Here is a 21,606-nt window from a genome sequence, read left to right as displayed (position 1 = left end):
ATCATGTTGCATTGGAGGGGCTGACAGGATGTGTCTCTGGATATGATACTGGAAATTTAGCTCTGGAGCTCAAGAATGGGGTCAGAGCTGAAGATGAAGGCTTGGGAGATGTCATCACGGGGGTAGTAGTTGGAATGGCAAATTGTTTCACTTCCTCAATCACCTAAAGAAAGGCATGGGTTTCCAGTTGCATTGGTGAGGGCAGGTGGAGGGATGTTTTCTGGTGCCTGGATGGCTAGTCCTGATCCCCCCCAAACAGTCCTTGGATCTTTGAGATTCCAAGAAAGGAGTACATTAGTCTTATCTTCCTTCACTTAGCACAGCTTCGCCTCTTCTCCCTCAGTTGTCCACTTCTAATTCTGCAAACAACAGCTGGAGAGGGTGAGTGAGGGCCAACTTAGCAGCTGTGTGTTGGGAATCAAGAAGGCATCCAGGATGAAGATACTGTCTGGCTACAGCTGCTGCCAAGATGAGTGTGTGTGTGGGTGTGTAAGAGAGAGAGAGAGTGGGGAGGGAAGGAAAGAGAGAGGGATAGGAGAGAGAGAGATATGGGGGGTACTCATAGCAGGGAGTGGGTAAAAATTGCTGGCCAACTTTCTTTTAAGGGTGGTAAATTAAATATTCTTAAAAAGTTTTAATTCTGTACCAAGGATGATTTCATTTCGTGTTTATTCCAAATCCTGGTGATGAGAAAATTAGAAATTAACCTTTCTGGATCCTCCAGTTGCTGGTGACCAGGCTTTGCACACATACCCCAGCCACCTTGGCAGCAGAGTATGCTCAAACACTCTGGGGTTGGCTGGAAGCTGCTTCCAGGCTGGTGCCTCAAGGAGAAGCACAGGGATCTAGAAATACGCGAGAAGATGAAAAGTTCAAGAAAAGGCTGTTGTTCCCAATCCCAGTTGAAGAGAGGCCTCTTTCTGGAAAGTGATTAGGGATTTGGGTGTGTGGTTTTGCTCAAGCCAAACATGAGTTTTGAGCTGGGTAATCTGTTTCTAATCATAATTTGGATTACCCCTCACACTAACCAAATGTTTGGTTGTCTGAAGAGGCCCATCTTCAGGCCCCAGAGAGGCACGACAAACCACTGAAGAGCCAGTGTACTCCGGGCTGGTAGGCTCATTCTGAGACGGGCAGGCAACAACCCCTTTGTGCTGGGAAAGGGCTGGAAGTTACTGTTCACAGCTTCTGGGCTTCTTCAGCCCGGAGCTGTCCCCTGTGGTCACTGTTGATATATTCCTTTCAGGGCCCAGCTGGAAATGGTCGGGCGCTGCCCCTAAGGCCAGGCTGAGCCCCCTGGGGTTTGTCAGGCATGGAGATGGGGCTCCTAGGAGGAAGCCACAGTGATTATTGAGACATCAGCATTTCCAGGATTTCTCCCAGGTCTTATTCTGACAGGTAGGAGAGAAACCAAAGAGGCAGCACAAGCTAAGTAAAAGCGAGTTAAAACTTAGCCTCTTAGGTCGTCTATATTCCTTAAGACAGTTACTCTGAGTTTGCAGTTCACTCTCGAGGGCCAAGCAAATTTCATTGATTTTGAAAGTAGCCAACTTTTAAGAACTATTTCACCCAATTTGGAAATTCACAGTTCTTTATGAAGGGAGTACTGCACTTCAGAACTACAAAAATGGGCTGGGAGATGAGACAAGGCTGGTTTTGCTAAGTCAGGGTATGGGTGGCTTAGAGAAGATGAATGAATAAAAGGCGGCAGGCAATTTTACAGCTGAAAATGGATTCCGTTTCATTCATGATGTGCAGGAAAACTTTATGTCATTATTAACACTTATGGTATACAGATGACATGGGCCCCGCCCCTGCTGTGAGCACAGGACAGGATGTGATGAATTCCACTGCTCTGTCACCATTAAAAAATCTCTTTCCCCTTTTCTCCTCCTCCTCTCTCCCTGTGTGTGCGTGTGCGTGCGTGTGCGTGTGTGTGTGTGTGTGTGTGTGTGTGGTTTCAAAAGAAATGTTGGTAGTAGTTTAGAGGACAAGACATATAATTGTTGTGTTTCTCTTTTCAGGTCTTAGGAGGAAATATCTAAGAAGAGGTGATTCATTACTGTCTGAAAAACGCTTTGAGATCCTCTGAAGGAAGGTAATTAGAAGTATGAGACATGGTTCCTGGATGTGTGATTACATGTGATTATATGTTAAGAGTGGTGCTAGACTACTTCAAATGCATTCCTCTCCTGTATCACCAAACAGGCAAGTGTGTGCTGGGAGGGGAGGAGAGAAAGGCTAGAAATAAGAGGAGCTATTGGAACAAAGACTAATATTTCCTCTGAAGCAGGAGGAAGACAGCCGGGGCCCCGGGGTATTTGCAGAAGATGCACTGAGAGTGGGACCAGGGCCTCCTGTGTTCCCCAGGGGAGTTTGCCTCCCCACCCCCCTACAGTCCCAACTCTGTTGACTTTTAGGGTGGTCTCTTTGTTCAGGTTTTACCAGAGGAGTAAATGACTGCTCTATCATCACAGGGGAAACCACCTTCCGTTTTCCAAGAGAACTGGAGGCTTGTTTTCGGGTCATTGTTCTGTGGGTATTAATCATGGAGCATTAAAATCTTTATTATTCTTTACACTTATGGAGCTGGTTTTCTTAGAAAGCCCCACATTCTTTTTCCCGACCAAGTCTTATTTTGAGAGGAGCGTGCTCTAATATAATATCCGGTATGTAGCTAGAGTGAGGCCGCCGCTCAGACTGTCAGCAGTCTTTGACCTCAGGGATCCAGAAGCAGTCGTGTATGTTGGTTAGATCTCAGATCTGGAGCCGGCTTGAATTCTGGATCTGTTGCTCCTACTCGCAGGACTTGAGGCGAGTTATCCAACCCCTCAGAGTCATAGTTTCTTCATTTGTGAAATTGGATCGGAATGGTATCTACATCTTTGAGTTATTGCGAACATTTGAAGAGGAATTGTGTCTCATACTTGTAATAGGGTCTTGTAGGTTGGAAGCGCCAAATATGTGTTTGCTACTGCTGCTGCTACTACCCTATGGGAAACTATAGGCTCATTTAGAGCAAATTATTATGACTATGATTGCCATCATTATTAAAGTACTTCTAAAGAAACTAAGGTTGATTTAAAGCTAAATGGTCGAGTAGCTAAAATTATGTTTGGCACTCTTCTACTCCTATTCTTAGTCTCTCCTTTTTATTCTTCCAAATTTGTGACACATGACCATGGCTTGAGGTTTTTGTGATGTGTTAAACATATCCGCCATGAACGTAAGCGACTTAAGGTACAGATACCTACAAGGATGGATTCACACTTTTAAGGACACTGAACATTTGATGTTTTTCTGAAAGTCAAATTAATAAACCCCATAGACCTCTAGAACTTTGAAGCTGAGACCACCTAGCTCAAACCCAGAGCAGGCAAGTGATTCACCCTTGGAGACAGGTGTAGCTGGCTAATGGGAGAATGAGATTAGTCTTGGGTTGAGTTAGACAAGTAAGAACTATGATCATGTGAAACAGGGTATGACGCCTTGTAAAGCTGCTCCTACGGAGCTACACTGTAGCAATATGCCATTCGTCTCCGAAAAAGGATGCTGTAAGATTGCCTACGAAACGGTATTCTATGCACTAAAGGAGCTGAAGCGGAGGATGTCAACCTGATCCTCTTTACGCAGACACCTGAGTGGCTGTAGCTTTCAGTTCTAAGTACCGAGAATAGCTGGCACTTCTGGAACAACTGTGTTTTCATTTGATGAACGTCATGAACTTTTTATGTGATCCGTGATCATGGGATTAATGCTTTTTGCATCGGCTACTAGAATGCTCAAGGCCAAATTTACATGCTGCCTCTGTGACTAAAAGCCAATAGTCCCTACAAATTACAGATGTTCGCTACAGCTGAAAACGTCACAGCCACTTTTCCAGAGCTGTGTTCTACTGAACACTAGTATCCTATGATGCAATGGACATTTCTTGCGGGGGGAGAGGAGGGAGGAGTTTTGGGGTCCTTGACACTGCATCCTGTACCTCCTTCTTGGATAGTCTTGATGTTTATATGGGTATCTTAAATGTTCTGAGGAGTCTGATCATTTAAAATCAAAATAAACAACAAAAAAAAACCCTTTTAAACTTTCTTTAGCACTGTCCTTGTAAAACTTGTTTGACCACAGAATCTCATAAAAATATTATCTCAAACGTCTAGTTTTAGATGAAATCTGTTTTGGGAAATACTACCTTTCAGTAACAAGTAATCAAATCCTGTTTATTGGAGTTATGCCAGTACAAAGATTGGTTCTCAACAGTGTGAAACGTGATTCTTCCCAGTTCTGTGTAGCAGGGAGAGAGTCCAGGTGTGGACGTTAGACCAGTCAACTGACGAGGTCCCTTTGAGCTCGAACGTTTGGTGATTCCTGATTTAAGAAATGAAGAAAGGTTTTTCAAGAGTATCTGCTCATAGAATTACGAATTTAAGTTTACTAACATGAAGGCTAAAGTTAGAAATTAAAACATTGTATAACATTTCTGGCATTCTTTGTTTATATCTAATCTAAAAGGTGGCTTTAAAAATCATGTTTTTAGGGGCGCCTGGGTGGCACAGTGGTTAAGCGTCTGCCTTTGGCTCATGGCGTGATCTCGGCGTTGTGGGATCGAGCCCCATGTCAGGCTCCTCCACTGGGAGCCTGCTTCTTCCTCTCTCACTTCCCCTGCTTGTGTTCCCTCTCTCGCTGGCTGTCTGTATCTCTGTCAAAAAAATAAAATAAAAAAAAAATAAAAATCATGTTTTTAAAAACAACTCCCCCCCCCCCCGCAGGAATGTAAAACAAAGATAAAAATTTCCTTTGAAAAGCATCAAAGTTAAAAGTTATAAAATTTTCATCTGAACTCCTGTTCGGTCATAGACTTTACCCCTCCCCCTTCCTGCTTTGATAAAGGCTTACATAATGGGGGTGATGCAACTTCATGGTGTATCTTGAGGGGGTTGTGCAGCTAGGTTTCTTCCTCAAGCACACGGCGCACGTAGAGCCTGCAATGTTCATTTCACAGGCACCTTTGCCTTTGAGATCCCTTCCCCTCCACTCTCCATTAAAACTCAACAAACAAAAAACAACAGCAAGGACCGCAAACCCCAGCCACAGGTGGATTACTTGGGTGGGAGCCTGGGACTTGCCTCAGACAACACACTCAGCCTCTGGAGTTGCTCCATTCCTCTGACCAGTGAGCTAGACCCAAGGGGAAATTTCGCAAGGCAAAATCACCTTCAACGAGAAGGGACAGGCTCTCCTGCTCAGGTCCTTGGTTGACATCCAGTTCCTTCAGCGGCCTACCTGACGTGTCACCATACCTCCAGCGGCTTTCATTGCCTTTCCCTTTGTGCATGACTGTGGAAGGTGTGCAGTTTTGTTATTTCTCTGGCCCACTTGTCTCTCTGATTGTATTTCTGTGTTTTTGTCTGTGTTCAGCTGTGCCTGCTATGTGTCAGGTATGATGTCACAAAAATGCGTACGCCCCGTCCTTGCCCTTGAGGAGATCACAGTGTGGATGAGCAGGTGGGCACTGCAAACCATTTCTATTCAGTATGACAGAGACTCCACAGAGCCATGTATGATGACCAGGGAGGCAGTAATGGAGGTGGCATTTGAGTCAAGTCCTAGAGAATGTGTTGAACACTGATTTTTCCATTAATAGAATTACTTTTTCTGCTTAATGGCAACCAGCCTGCTAGATGGGGAGGTATAAACTAATAACTTGTTTTGGATTAAATCAGGAGACTAACTGACAGAACCTATTAGCTAAAGGTTAGACTCTTATTTCAAGCAATTCAGTGAATGTGCAGGCCTTAATCATTTCAGTTATTGGAGGACGAGACCATCTAGAAAGTGGACTCTCTAGAACTTACTCTCAAGTTTCCCTGATGTAAAAATATTCTAGGGATAGACTTTGATTTTGGAAATTCCTAGAATTAGCTTTGCTTTATGTTCAATAATGCCTAGTTTCCCAATCTCATGGCAGACAGAAAATAAACGGCATGTTTAAATTGCTGTGTAGACGAAAATACGGTTCATTACTGAGGAACTGGTTTTAATTTAAATTTCTAAAGAAATTTTACAAAGTGACAGAACATGTGGGGTAAACTGGCTCCTTGAGTTTGCTGTTTCTCAGCTGACACCGAACGGTGATTAGCAGACCTAGTACTGGGCAGAATTCTGTGGATTTTTTTCATGTTCCTTTTATGAGACAAAACCATGGGTGTCAACCATGTGACATAATATCCATCACTTCTCTGGCTGTATGAAGAGTTATCTAATTTGATGTTAATAGAAAATCTTGCTCTTTGGCAAATAATCTTTTTCTTTAGAAATGCTCTTTTAGCATGTCAGGTCTTCCCTTTCCACCTTCCCAAAATTCAATTTAATAATGATTTTTGGCTATTTATGTTTATTATATCCAGACCCGACAGTATTTTCATCTTCTGTTATGTTAGGGTTGAGAGGGTGTCCATCCTGCTGGTTTTCCAGACCCCCAAACTTAAACAGGACCCTTCACCACCAAAACCACGGAGCTGACATGGCATTTGAAAGCAGCACTTATGTTCCACTTTCTGGTTTGAAACTCGGGATCTTCTATTTCCAGACGTGAGAGCTTTGCTCCCCACTATCTGTCATCCTACATTCCCTCATGGTATTTCAGTGTGTATGTGTGACTCCTACCAGCCCACAAACTCATTAAGAGCAAGGAATGTGTCTTATTTGTCTTTGTATTCCATAGTTCACCATGTAAAGGAGGTGCTTAAGAATATTTGTTAAATATATATGTTTATCCTAAAAGTTCATAAATTAGACAGACATAGCTTGTTTCCCTGTGCAAGATGTGAAAAAAAGAAAGTAGCACGTATACAAGTCTCAGAACTTTACTTCTCATAGTAATTTTTTTTTTTTAAAGGGCAGATCAAGCAATGTCCTCATACATTAAACGTGAATTCCTCCCCAGTGTGATCCAAGAATCCTGATGTACTTTGTGCTCAGATGGGACATTCTACTTTAGGACCTTGCATTTGTGGATCAGATACTCTCTCAAGAAAGGTGATATCTGGTTGCTCCTGGGTGGCTCAGTTGGTTAAGTGTCTGCCTTTGACTTAGGTCATGAACCTAGGGTTCTGGGTTCAAGCCCTGCGTAGGGCTCAGTGGGGAGCCTGCTTCTCCTTCTCCTGCTCCCATTGCTTGTGGCTCTCTCTCTCTCTCTGTCAAATGAATAAATAAAATCTTAACAACAACAACAATAAAAGGTGATATCTGGACTGAAAGTGTAGGATCTTGCCGTCTGTGGAAGGCCAAGACAAAGTTGCTTCAGTATTTCTTGTCTAAAATCCCAATAACACAGTTTCTGGCTACTGGGCACCCACTCTGTGTCAGGCATTCATAGGCATGTGAGTTCATTTAATCCTTACAAGGATTTTAAGGCCTAGAGGGTGAAAGTCTTTCCCCAGGTCACATAAATAAACATACCTAAAACTAAACCCAAGAACAAGCCTCCCTGAAAGTTGGCATTCTCCTAGCTCTCTCTCCAGCGAGGAATCCTCCCTCTGTGTCCAACTTCCGAGTTGTGCTGATGTAATGTCCACCCATCCGTGGACACCCTGCATGGCTTCCATTCCGGCCCCAGCCACCGTCTGCCCTCCATGGGCAGCTCAGTAGCCACCTCGGTCATCTACCTTGTCCTTCTCAAATCTATCCCCCACACCAAAGTTTCAGTGGTCTTCTCAGAACTCATGTATGACCATGTGATTTTCTTGATTAAAAATCCTCCACTGATTTTTCTATTCTCTTTTAGGGTAAAGACCAAAGTCCTTAACCAGGTGCACCATGCCCTGCCTGGTTTGGCTCCAGATGACCACTCCAGTCTCTTCTCATTTTCTGGGCTTCATTCTTCCAGCTGTTCCCTCAGCCTAGATGGTTCTTCCTTGCCCTTTCATAGTCTAGGCTGTTGCCCACTCCCCTGACAGAGCTCAGCTCAGTAGTGTCTTCCTCAAGGGACTTATATGTACTTAATGGCATGTGCGTCTCTTTCCTCATTTTAAATTTATTTGTACTTGATTAATTCTTTTATTACTCTCTGGCTCTCCCATGAGCCTGTAGGCTGCATGAGGGCAGGGTATGCCTGTTTTCATTCATTAGACCCTAGCCCAGAACCTGAAGCTAGTGAATAGTCGGGAAGTATTTGTTGCATAAATTAACACAGGAACAGCTGGCAAGTAACACAACGGATCTGAACTCAGAAGTTCAGCACCCCATGTCTTTGGTGTGTGGCCAGGCCCCCAAATGGCCATTCTCATCAAAGGACCACAGGCGTGGAGACAGAGGAAGGTGGAAGTTGGGAGTTGGGCTCATGCCTCCCTCTGGGCCCGGGAGGGGCTGTCCATGAAGCTTGTGGTCCTTGAACACTCACCCTGCCCCGGCATTACTCCAGGCGCTTTGCGTAGATTCTGGCAATTAATGTCTCTCAACAGGCCTTCAGGAGGTTAAGTAACTTGCCTAAAGTCACCCAGAAATTAGGTGTGGAGCCCGGGTTCAAGCCTGAGCCATTTGGCTCTCGACCCACATTTGCCATCTATTTGCTCTCTGTCCTTGGCTTTCTTTGTTCCATGTTTCCCCAACTACGAGACCCTCTCTGACTGTGGTTTCTTTTTCTTTAAAATCTGCACCCATTTCTTCTCTAATTTATCATTTCTCTTCTCTTCCCTCGCCTCTTTCTTGCCTCTGTCTTCCCTCCCTTTCTCCCTCATAATTCCATTAGCGATGAGAACCATGATGTTATTTACCTGGAATTTATATTTCAGGAAGCTTTTTCTCCCAGCAGCTGGGAGCTTCCTGCATACTTTGTAACTTTGTAGAACGAAATGCAGATAAGCATTATAAATCTCTAAGCTCGTGCGCTCCTACTTTTATGATTCGTTCAGATACAGTTTTAAAACCACCTCTGATTTTGTGCTTTGAATTTGGACTAGTAAAGGTAGTAAAAGCAATATAAAGAAAGGGAAATAAACTTCAAAACTGCCTTTTTTTTTTTCGTGTGAGAAGTCCACTATAAATTGTGAGATGCTTCTCAAATAAAATTAGATTCCGCTGCTGCCTGCTGCTTCCCTCCACATTTCACCTCTTCTCTGGAGATCGCCGGAGCCTCTCCTGGGACACGAGGTAATCTGAAGGAAGAATACAGTGTTCGGGCGCCACAAGTTCTACAGAGAGCTGGGGCACCCTGATTTGCATTTCTGGGTCAGCACGATTTCACTTTCATTTAACCCTTGTACTGACTCTTGTTTTTCAACACTTTGGCTCTTCCCACCCTCTGAGAGCAAGCAGTGTGCTCCACCCCAGACGGTCCCTGGCCCCCAGCAACCCAAAGGGGGCAGACCCCACCACACTCCCCTTTTCAAGGTTCCCAGCATCACTGAGGTCCTTTCAGTGAGGCGCTGACCAACGTTTGGGGTGTCTCTGAATGCAGATTTTATTCACATCTGAAAAGTTAGCTTTGTGTGTTAATAATGAAGAATGAAATGAACATTATAAGGTACGTATTCAGATGTGTCCATGGCTGCCACGGTTTTGCACTTCCCGTGTGGGTGTTAATCCTTGATGTCATGAGAAAAGCAACGGAGAAAGACGGATGTCCTATTATGTCTCTCTTTTGTATGAGTCATGCTGGGAATTCTGTGAAGACCCACAGTGTGTCAGAAAGGGGGACATGACATATATCTAAGGCTTTAGAATAAGGCTCTTTATGGGTGCCTGCCTGGGTCTCTCAGTCAGTTAAGCATCTGCCTTCAGCTCAGGTCATGATCCCAGGGTCCTGGGATCAAACCTCACATCAGGCTCCCTGCTCAGCAGAGAGCCTGCTTCTCCCTCTCCCTCTGCTGCTCCCCCTCTTCGTGCACTCTTTCTCTCTCTCTGTCAAATAAATAAATAATCTTAAAAAAAAAAAAAGAATAAGGCTCTTTCTGCTCTCTTATTTACAGTGTAATTCCTGTTAAGTGGGAGCAAAGACCCCCAATGAGATTTAGTTACTGGGGCTGTGATAGGTATAGGTCATTATATGTTGTTCGTCTGCGATGAGGTCCTCTTGGCTAGAAGACCCTAGTGCAAAGGTAAAGGTGCGTCGTAAAAGGCACAGTGCTGCACAGCTGTGGGATGTGCACCCGGTGTTACAGTAACTGAGATAAAATATGAATGAAATGTTTGTCCCCAAAAGCTCTGCCTCAATCAGTAAGAATAACTTTATTGCCTTTTTCTTAGAAGTAATAACATAATTGTGTGATACGTGAATTATATCTGGACACAATTGTTTAGAAAAATGTAATAACAACACGAGTAATAAGATAGGTAAACAATGAGAATCAAATAAAAATCACCAGTGTTCCCCGTTCCCAGAGATAACCACCAGTGGCATGATTTATTTTGTTAGTTTTGGTGTGGCTACAAAACTGAAATAGTGCAGTAAGTCGTGTGGACATCTTTTTCGCTTAATGTGTTGTGAACATTAAATATTTTTCTGCTTCTGCATAGTGTTCTGTCCTATAAATGTTTTATAAAGAATTTCAACAATTCTCTGTTGTCGGATATCTAGGCTGTCTCCAAGTTTTCGACAATGTGTGGAGCTCTCTAATGAGTATCCTTATTAGTGGCTGTATTTGGAGCACATCTATGATGCTCTTTTTGATAAACTTCTAGGTATCTAGTTGCTAAATCCAAGAGTGCTCATTCTTTTAAGGTTTTGAAACACACACACTCACAAACACTCCTTCAGAAAGGCTGAATCAGTTTATACTAGCAGTCTATACCATTGTACTTATTTTTATACACATTCCCCAACAGTACACGTATTGTTTTCAGGTTTTTTTCCAATATGACAAGTGAAAAATGGTGTCTCGTGTGTGTAATTTCGACTCCTTAGATTCTTAATGTCCTTAAACATCCTTTCAAATGATTATTGGCTATTTACAAAGTATGTATGTCCTTCGAACATTTTTCTTATGTGTTGTATATCTTTCTGTCAATTTGTAAGGTTTTTAAAATCTAATAAGGCTATTCTTTGTCATCCTTTTGATTTGAGTTAAAAAAAAAAAAAAACCTCTCAAATGAAAGTGATGCAGATTTTTCCTTAGAAAGAAAAGCAGCGGAAATCGGTTACACAAGGTCTTCTGACTGCATTCACCTGGTGTGTGTATGGATTTGTGAACTTTGTGTAAACCTCAGTTGTTTTCTGGCAGATACTCCCGAATCAAGAGTCAGAAAACATCATCTTTACAAATAGTTGTGGTTTCATTTTGAGATTAATAATTGAAGTTAAATAAGGGAAAATTACAAATAGTTTTGAACATTAGCCAATCTTGTATTTATAGCATCCATTTCTAAAGACGTTCAATTCCAAATATTTTTAAAGGAAAATTTATGTTTTCTTCTACTTCACCTGTTTCATGCGTGGGGTTGTTTTTCTATTTTAGCAGTAATCCAAATCAGGACAAACATAGGCCAGAACTCCAAGGCAGATGACAGGAACTCCTAAGATTGGATGGTCTGCTGAGCTGGGTACTTAAATAGAAGCTGATGTTGGATGAGACCACATCCTTCCTCCCCCCCTTCCCTTGCCCTGCCACCCTCTCCCTCTGTCTCTCTTTCTCTCTTTTTCTCCCTCTCTTTCTGTCCCCACCCCTTCTGTCTCTATGCCCCCCCCCCCCTTCTCTTTAATTGGCTACAGGACCTTGAGTGACTGTCCCCTTCGGTTTTAGGCAGAAGGAAATAATAGTGGCTCTACCTGCCTGAGGCCAGAGGCTGGGGGAGGTGGTTGAGCTGCCAGTGAGATCTCTTAAACATGCAAAGAATGATTTTTTTCCTGCTACTTAAAAATGTAACTGTGCTCAGGTGTGCACATGCTCAGATGCACGTGTGTATTAGTTTGCACACTTTCTTGCTCGCTCAGCTGTAAATTTTTTTTTCAGTTTGCCTTTCAGAATAATAAAATGTACTTGTAGTACCTAAAATCTCTAATAAGACTGCCATTTTTAAATGACTGGCAGTAACTCCTTTTATTAACTAATGGAGATACTGTTGGCTACATCTTAACCCAAAGAGGAGTTGCGTGAGGGTAATTAAATGGGTCCGTTAAGTTGCCCCTCATCTAGAAAAGGACTGCCATCTTTATTTATTTATTTTTTTAAAGATTTTATTTATTTATTCGACAGAGACAGAGACAGCCAGTGAGAGAGGGAACACAAGCAGGGGGAGTGGGAGAGGAAGAAGCAGGCTCATAGCAGAGGAGCCTGATGCGGGGCTCGATCCCAGAACGCCGGGATCATGCCTTGAGCCGAAGGCAGACGCTTAACCGCTATGCCACCCAGGCGCCCCAGGACTGCCATCTTTAAACAGAGCAACAGCATGGTTTGTTTCCAGACTGCGGGGTGGGAGTGAGGATAATACTTTTAGTGATGAAGTTGGCATTTCCCTTCTGCTGTACTTCAGACACAGGCCTCCTTCTCTGTACCAATCACAAATATAAAAACTCTGCTGATCCTTTGACCATCTGGATTTCCCATCATACCCCGTTTTCACACCTGGAGATTCAGAGCAGACCTTTGATTGATGTTTTTCAAAATTGTCTCATAAAATTAAAGGACAGATGAACAACATTTTCCCAAAATTGTAAATGATAGAATGAGCATTCGTAACTTTTGTTACTGCTTTTAGAATGGTTAATAATCCTTAGCTTCTGGATTTTTCAAAAGTGCATTTTTTTTCTAAGTAAAACATCGCATTCTCACTTGCTGCTTATGTTTAACGTGTCAGAGCTTAAGATTAAAGTGGTGGGTCATAGTAGTCCCAAGTTCAATATGAAGTTCAGTGAGTTCCATATTGTACTTTAATTAAAATATTTACATGTTCATGGTTTGCTTTCTTTTCGGGAGCCAGATACCACCTTCATTTGTCAGCTGGTAGGCTCTGCTGATTGAATAGCCATGTAAAATACCACTTTGACTCTGTTCTAGGGTATGGCATTATTCTGAATTATTGCTAAATTAGCCATTTCCACAGCCCTATCTGCCTTGGTACCAAGCTTTAGAAAAATGCCGTAGGCCCCAAATTTCCTTTTTTCTCCTTAGTCACTCCTCAAGCAGCAATTTGCCTATTTTTACCATTTCCTAATTTTTAAGAGGAGTGACAGACAAGGTATTAAGCTTTGGTTTCTCTCTAGATCCTATCAGTTTCCTCAAACACAGTAATCTCCTGTTAGCCCCTGGTGTGCTGCTGGGGATTACTGGGCCCCACTGGCCAGCTGCTGCCTCGCCCCTGCGGAGCTATTTGCTGGGGAACTAGGAACTAATTCCCCTAAGTGTTAAATACTTCGAGACCCTTTAGCGTGAACAACAGTGTAGAAACAGGACCTCTCATCCCTTTCCTGGCATCAGAAAAAAGGACCCGGGTGCTTTAATATCCCATTTTTTCCTTCCCTTTTTAGTTCAGATGAGGGAGCAGGTGCCAGTCTTGCGGCAGAATGAAGCTGACCCTGGCTAGGATTGTTTTGTCTGTTAACTCTGCCTCAGTGAGGGAAAGCCTTTTAAATCATGATTCATATATTTGAAAGGTCCAGGGCACAGGGAGACAATTAAATACAAGATTTGGACCATCCACTCTGAACTATGTAGCATTACTAATAAAGGTGATAAAAGAAACTTTCATCAAGTTCAGAATGTGGCGTTTGAAGCACACCGCTGCCTCATTGGTGGCTGTACTTCCTTCTTTCTTTGTAAAGCTTCGCAGTAAGTAGCCCCGTGTGAAACTGCAACTCGGTGTGGGGAAAGAGGACGGGTGGAGGAACGGTCACGTTATTAAGTTATTGCAAATGTAGTGACTGGTGATTTCACACGTACGCATTCCACATTACAGGAAGCTCACACATATAAGAAACCATGCCCTGTTGGCCCCTTACCGCCAGAGTTTCCATTGCCTACCTCTAAAATCTAATGCTTGCTTATTTTATCATGTCAGTTGCTTTTCTGTAGTGCAGAAGGAATGTGGTCATGTGAATTTCAAGGATAAGAAAGCAATCTATGTGTATCAAGCAAATCTAAAGGACAAAAGAAATTTATTCAGTCACTTACAGCATAGTATGTTCTTCCTTCACTTCACAATGCTTCCTTTGAGATGGCTTTTTTTTGTTCCTTTTTTTGTTTTGTTTTGTTTTGTTTTTAATGAAACCAAAATAATCTTGCCAGTAGGGTCATGGAAAATTTTACCAACTCTATTTGTTCATAGTTGCCCATCCCTTCTCATTTCTTTTCCTTCTTTATAGACAAAAACAAAACAAAAAAAAACTTATTTGGCTTATTTTTCCATTGTAAAAAGTAATTTCTAAATAAAAGTTTATAAAAATTTGAACAATATAAGGCATACAAATTAAAAAAAAACCATACTCTGTCCCCCAGGCCCCTTTCTTTCAACCACATTTACTTTTTTATCTGTTAGCAGAACCAGAGTTAGTTAGGATTTCTTTCTCTCTCTCTTCCTCTTTCTTTCTTTCTTTCTTTCTTTCTTTCTTTCTTTCTTTCTCTTTCTTTCTTTCTCTTTTTTTTTAAAGATTTATTTATTTATTTGAGAGAGAGAGAGAATCCTCAAGCAGACGCCCTGCTGAGTGTGGAGCCTGATGCAGGGCTCCATGCCTGGACCCTGAGATCATGACTTGAGCCAAAACCAAGAGTTGGACATTTAACTGACTGAGCCATCCAGGTGCTCCTCAGTTAAATTTTCTATAAATTCTTGTCAAGTATAGTAAAGACACATGGAGAACTGGATATCAACTCTTCTTTTTCAACACATGTGTTTCCAGAAGATGCACAGGGTTAAGGTGGGGAGAGACAGTTGAACTAGACCAAAGAGAGGTGGGAAGGAAGATGCAGCTCCTTTCTCCTCCCTCGGAGATTAGCTCCTTGAGGGTGGGGTTTCCTATTAACTCTCTTTACAAATTTATCAGTTTAGGAGAATGCCCACCAAGTAGTGGTGCTGAATGAATGAATAAGAATGAAAAGCAGGAGGGGCACCTGGGTGGTTCAATAGGTTTTAAATGCCCGACTTTTGATTTTGGCTCAGGTCATGACCGGGCCCTGCGAGGGCCCCTTGCTGAGCATGGAACCTGCTTAAGATTCTCTTTCTCCCTTTCCGCCTGCACTCCCCCCCCCCCGGGCTTGCACGTTCTCTCTCCCTCCCTCTCTCTCTCTCTCTCTCTCTCTCTCTCTCACACACACACACACACACACACACACACACACACACACAAGGAATGAAAAGCAGGAACTAACTGGCTAAGGTTAGGCAGAGTTCACTGAAATAATTTAGGCCTTTTCAGTCTATCAAAGGCTTCCTTGCTTGTATTTTCTATGTCTACCTTGGGTTTTTAATCTATAAGCAGCCAGCCTGTGCTACTTTGAGGTTTAGTACCACAGGTAGTTTCTGCTAAATTAAACTAATATTAAAGATAAAAAGCTGTTTGGAATAAATCCATGCTTGGAAGAGGAAACTTTGAACCATTTCTATCATTTATTCACTGGGGAATTTGTACTTCAAAGATCACTAAGATTCATAGGCCTGCTGCCTCCTTTTGGGAAAAAGAGGCCACAGGGAATTCTCTAGACTTAGTGCCCATCTCTCCCACCACCATGGCCACAACAGGAGGCAACATCTGACCAAAAGGATAGCCTGCGTTAGGCTCTTCAGGCCCCCTTGAGGTAGCGGAGAGTGGCACCGGATTGTTATTATCTGAACCAATCAAAGGGAAGTCTGAACTTGAGACAGAAAGAGAGACCCAGAAAGAGAGAAAATCAGACTCGTTTACAAGCAAGGTAGTTCAGTGTCAGTGCAGAAAGCTAGGGATGTGGAAAGAGAAGGCAGTAAGCAGAAATGGTGAGGCAAGAGATGACTTCAGTAATGGAGGTGATGAAAGAAGGTATAGAAAACCAGCAGTAGAATAAGCCCATAGAGAAAGGAACAGGGTGCAGGAGATCTTCAGGAGGGGCAGGATGCTGGAGAGACAACATTCTAACTCTCCATGAGACAACATTCTACTCTCCGTGTAGCTCTGGAAACCATTCACTTTGCTTCCCCAACCCTCCCAAGTATCCCTACAATGGAAACTCTTACCCTGAGGTGAATGAGTAGCCTCCATATTTTGCAACTTGAAAAATCCCCATTTGTAAGAAGAGAGATAATCACAAACATTCCTTCCCTTGCAGTTTGAGAGAGACATTATAGAATGACACATAGGTGGCCTGGACAGAGCTTTACATGGTGGCAAATGCTTTGCTAGGGTCACCACAATTCAAGATCTTGTTTTCTCTGCTGTAGACTTTGAAATTTGATTTCTTCCATGCAGCCAATCTCCAAGTAGGAGATTTCTGAACCATCCAGTGTATGGATTTACAAGGTAAGTGAGGTAGAGTTTCCAGAGATAGAGATCCCCTTTATACAGTTTTTGGCACTATGGAACATCTTGTCTTTATCAAGACTGTCTTTGGGCTCTTCACCCTTGTTTTCTGAGCATTACTTCTTTTACTCCTTTAGTTTCATAAATGCATATGTTCCTTATGGTTTGCCTTTCCTCTCTCTTTATCTCCTTGCCTTCCGTGGGGATGCCCTCCACTGCCATGGTTCTCCGCTATCCAATGACCACTTTACCACTTTCCCAGATTTCCAAATCTCTTGGCCACTTGCCCTGAAAATCTCACCAGCATCTCATTTTCCATAAGTTCAAATGGAAATTTTCTTTTCCTCCGAAGTTCTTCCTCCTGTGTTCTTTCCCCTTCTCTAAAATGGGACCTCGGCGAGCCAGACTCAAAGTTCAGAATCCTTTTGACTTCTTTTTTCTCTCCTTATGACCAATAGCTATCATTACCAAGTCCTAGCAGTTCTACCTGTGTAATGCCAGTGTCATCCGTTCCCCTCCATATTCATTAGCTGATGCGGCATCAGAAAGCATACTGAGGTGTAGCTGCTTAAACAGGCATGTTTATTGTTTCACGCAGTTCCTGAGGATTAAGAATCTGAGAGTGGCTTAGCTTAGTTGGTCTCATGAGGTTATAGGCAGGCTCTTGCTTGGGCTGCGGTCATCTCAAAGCTTGATCAGGGCTGGAGAATCTGCTTCAGAGATCATCCATGTGGGTGTTAGCAGGTCTCTGTTCCTTGCTGGCTGTTGGCCAGAGACTTACTCCTTACCAAGTGGGTCTCTCCATAGGGTTGCTTACCACAGGACGTTCGGCTTCTCCCCACAGGTAGAGTGAGAAAGGGAGAGGGATGAGGGAGGGGAGACTTAAGATCAAAGCCGCAGTCTCTTTATAACCCAATCTTGAAAATCATACACCATCGGTTTTGCAATATCCTATTCGTTAGAAGCAAATCACTAAGTACAGCCCACAACGCGGCATGAGGAACATAAGGGAGAAATGTCAAAGAATTTGTGGACATTTTTATTTTTCGAACCACCACTGCCTCTTCGTTTCTGCTTCCACAGTGCTAGGTCAGGCTCTTATCACTCCTCACCAGTATTTGTTCTTAAGATAAAGGCCAAGATATTAAATATGGGCTACCTGGCCCACATCTCTGTTTCTGTGCCTCCACTTGACTACATTCTAGTTATCGGTCAGTTTGCTTTTTTCTCTTTCTGGGTCTTTCTCTCTCTCTCTCCCGTATTCAAACTTCCCAAGAGAGAAGCTTTAATTGGTTCAGGCAGTCAAGAGCTGGTGTCACTCCAGGTCACCTCATAGGGCACTGGAGAGCTTCAGGGAGTCTGTCTTTTGGTCAGGTGTTGGCTCCTGGCCCCATCAGCTGTGCCCAAGGTAGTTCGGCCTCAGACTCCCCTATCTCAAGCCACACTCCCCCCATCTCCTGCTGTGCTCCACTGGCCTTTTTTGGAAGGTCACAAGGGCCATTTTCCCTCCTGCCACAGAGCCTGTGCTTGGCCTGCTCCTCTGCCCGGCCAGCTCTTCTTTCTGGTCCCCGCTTGGCTTACTCCGGAGCATCTTTACATCCCAGTAGATGTTGCCTCTTGCCCAGTAGATGTAGATCTCTTCATCTACATTAGTTTCCTTGTGAGCTCTCCTAACACCCTGTACTTTCCCTCACAACTCTTACTTGTGTGGTTATTTCACATTTCATTCCTCCATTAGACTGTAGCCTCCAGTGGGCAGGGACCCTTTTGCTCACAATGCCTCACACTTGCAATGAGCACAGTAACTGTTTATTATAATAAGTCTCCAGGCTCCTCTGTCATATGCACGGTGGCATAGTTACTCTTTTTCCTGCATTCATGCTTCTCCCTTGCTCACATACTTTCCGTGGTCCTTGGGTGCCCTCACTCTTTTGTCTGGCATTCAAGGCCCTTTGTAATGGGGGCCAACTCTATTTCCTAGTTTTGTTTCTCAGCATTCCTTTTAACAGACCCAAGAATTCCAACTGAAGCGAAACACTTGCTGTTTCTTTTCTTTTTTTTTTTTTTAAAGATTTTATTTATTTATTCGACAGAGATAGAGACAGCCAGCGAGAGAGAGAACAGAGGCAGGGGGAGTGGGAGAGGAAGAAGCAGGCTCATAGCGGAGGAGCCTGATGTGGGGCTCGATCCCAGATCGCCGGGATCATGCCCTGAGCCGAGGGCAGACGCTTAACCGCTGTTAAGCGGTTAACCGCCCCAACACTTGCTGTTTCTAAAGCACACTTTGCGGTTTACTCTTTGCATCTTTGCTCCTCTTGTTCTCCATATCCTGGAATGTATTCTCACTGAGATCATATAAAAATCTCTTTTTAGGAAACGTTTTAGTTTGTATTTTGCAGTTGCTTGTTTATATTTATACCTCCTGAAAATTTTGCTGAATTTAATTTAAATCATAGATATCATGACGTTTCTTTCTTAAATACTATGAGAAAATAAGAACATTTTCTTTCTCAAACACAATACCATTTTTATATTTACAAATGAACAATGATCTCTTTATATCATCTAATATTTAATCCACATTATATTTCCTCAGTGTTCCCCAAGTGTTTAATTATGGTTGACGTAGTCAAATTAAGAGTCAGACCAGGTGCGCACACTGCATTGTGTATTTATGCTCTCGCTTGACTGTTCATCACCTGTAGCTTTGGCTCTGTGTCATTCAGCTTGGCCTCGGGGATGTAGGTCTGACAGGTTTAGGGCACAACCAGCTTGAAAACCCCAAGAAGGCCACAGGTTCAGAATTGTGACTGCTCTGGGAGCAAGCTAAGATAACCCAACTATTTCTTCCTAAACACTTACGAGAGTAAAATCTGGCCTGATCTTCTGCTCCCTGCCCCCTGTTGGCCATGCTCCAGCCACACTGATCTGCTTTCCCTTGTCACTCACTGTCTGTGCCCAGGTCCTTCATACACCAAGGCGCTCCTGTTTGCTTATGCGGCTGCCTAGATTTTCTAACTCCCACTTCCCGGCCCTCCTTCCATTCTCCCGCCAGCCCGCCTTTCTACACGCATTATTTACCTGATGAATTCCCATTCTTCCTTTAAGAATCAAGCACAAATGTTACTACCTCAGAGAAGCTTTTTTTTTTTTTTTTTTTTTTTTTTGGTGCCTTCCCTATCTCCATGCCCAGACGAGGCCAGAAAGCCCTGTTAAATTCTCTCCTTGGACCATACTTTTCTTCTAGAGCACTTATCCAGCTGCAATTAAATAATTATTTATGGAATTTCCCTTTGAATGTGTCTTTTCCCACCTAAGACTTACAGCTCCGTGAGGAGAAAAGCCATACTCATATTGCCCACAGTTGTATCCCAGAATCTTACAGAGGGCCTCACAAATACAGGCGATCAGTAGAATATTAATTAGTGGATTAATTAGATGGATGGATGGATGAATAGAAGTAGATATGAAGCCAGTCAAGTTTCTGGGGAGCTTTGAACAGTGGATTGACTGGGCCATTTAGATACTGTAGGGCCTCCCTTGAGTCTGGATGGGCAGATCCAGAGACGGGTCAGAGATAGACTGTTTTTGACCAAGAGAAGGTGAAAGGAAAGACATTTGCTCCATGGTATCAACCTGGCCAAAGGATGTCTTTACTTTCTTTGCATTTACTCCTGAGATGTAGAGAAATTTCTCAAAATTTCCATTCATCCTTGAAGACAAATCACAGGGAAATTTGGAAGTCGCTGAAATTTCTTGGCTTTGAAAATTTTTTCTTTTTTAGGCGAGCATGTCAGAAATGGATGTTAAGGAAAGACAGAGCCTCAGATTCCACACACTTCCCTGAGAATTACTAGACTCAACAAAAAGTCTGTTACAAAGCGATGTTCATCTTTTGGAGAATTTCACTAAATAATTTCCTACAGAGATCTCAGCAGTTCCTTCCATAATGTTCTGAGCAAATGTGTTGGAGCCACTTAAGCACAGTGCTTTCCTCAAGATGGCAGAGCCCACAGACACTATTTACATGCACCAGTGCCGTTTAGATCTTAACTATAAATTACCGCATAAAGGTTAATAGAACTGAGCCAAGCTTTAGGAAAGGCCTTATGCACAAAATTACCTCATATATTGGTGGATGATAATAGAAATAAACACTGAAAAGAACAAGAGGTGTGGCAGGGATAAAAAAGCAAAGTTCTTTGAATATTACTGGAAATCCCTATCAATGGATCAACAGGGCAAAGATGTTAATTTCTAGGGAACTTTTTTATTCCAGCAGCAGAAAATTCATTTTCTGGTCATTTGTTTCCTATTGCCCTTTTGGCCTTCAATTGGTAAAACAGTCCTTTTAAAATGCCTCCTGAATTAACTCCAGGATTTTCCTTTGGTGCTGATAAGGTCTACCTCCCGAAAGAGTAACAGCTAGCAATGTTGGTCAGAGAGGCCTTCCACTCCCCAAACTTCTAAATGGCCAGTGACGTCTTTAAGTGAAAAAAGGCACACCTGCCTTATAGGATGGTAATGCGCTGGTCACATGGTGTTCCTTCAGCCCCATGCATGCTGGTTATATTTCTTATCTGCTTTCGAACAGTTGCTGGGAACCTAAAACATTTCTAAGTCCATCACTCTCTAAAATGAAGCATGACAGGTACATGCTTGGGTTTGAAATGAGTTACAACTGATTTTATAGTCACTCTGACAATTTACACGGGAAAGCAAATGGATGAGGTTGGTAGCTTCAGCTCCCTTTTTTTGAGTCTGTCAGATTCCAGATCAGAAGGTGGCTACCATACCCAGTTCCCAAATCTTACTGGTTTAAAGACCTAAGTGAATGTACAGGCTCTTAGCAGATTAATCCATGTCAACCCAGGACACTGAAAGGGTGAATACTGCTCAGCATCTGGTCTTCAGGTCTCACCCATAACTATGAGTGCAGTGCGGTGACACGTCCATCGAGCCCTCCCCTCAGCATCCCGGGGTCAGGCCTCAGGGGCTGCACCAGGTTCACACGGATCCCATGTACCCCATCCATGCAAATGGCGACCTCTGGTCTGGAGGATGCAAGCAGCTGCCAGGCCTGGCAGAGTTTATGGATGTCCCTTCATCCACCATCGTCTATAATTCCCTGAGGAGAGGAGTGCTGTTTGACAGCTCAGGGGAAGGCCATCTAGTAGGAAGTAGAG

At 43.1% G+C, this 21,606-nt stretch overlaps 1 long non-coding RNA gene across 2 annotated transcripts in view; it reads left to right on the top strand.

Annotated features, from left to right (window-relative positions):
* The window catches only part of LOC121100283, a 148,496-nt gene that overhangs the window by 99,346 nt on the left and 27,544 nt on the right, over window positions 1-21,606 (top strand). For both annotated transcript variants that reach the window (XR_005832043.1, XR_005832044.1), the window contains exon 7: window positions 2,025-2,098. This is a non-coding gene — a long non-coding RNA (uncharacterized LOC121100283). The remainder of the gene's footprint in view (window positions 1-2,024; window positions 2,099-21,606) is intronic.

Source organism: Ursus maritimus, unplaced genomic scaffold, assembly GCF_017311325.1.
Source record: "Ursus maritimus isolate PB19 unplaced genomic scaffold, ASM1731132v1 scaffold_36, whole genome shotgun sequence".
Taxonomy (NCBI): Eukaryota; Metazoa; Chordata; class Mammalia; order Carnivora; family Ursidae; genus Ursus; species Ursus maritimus.
This window is presented reverse-complemented; position numbering and strand designations above follow the sequence as displayed.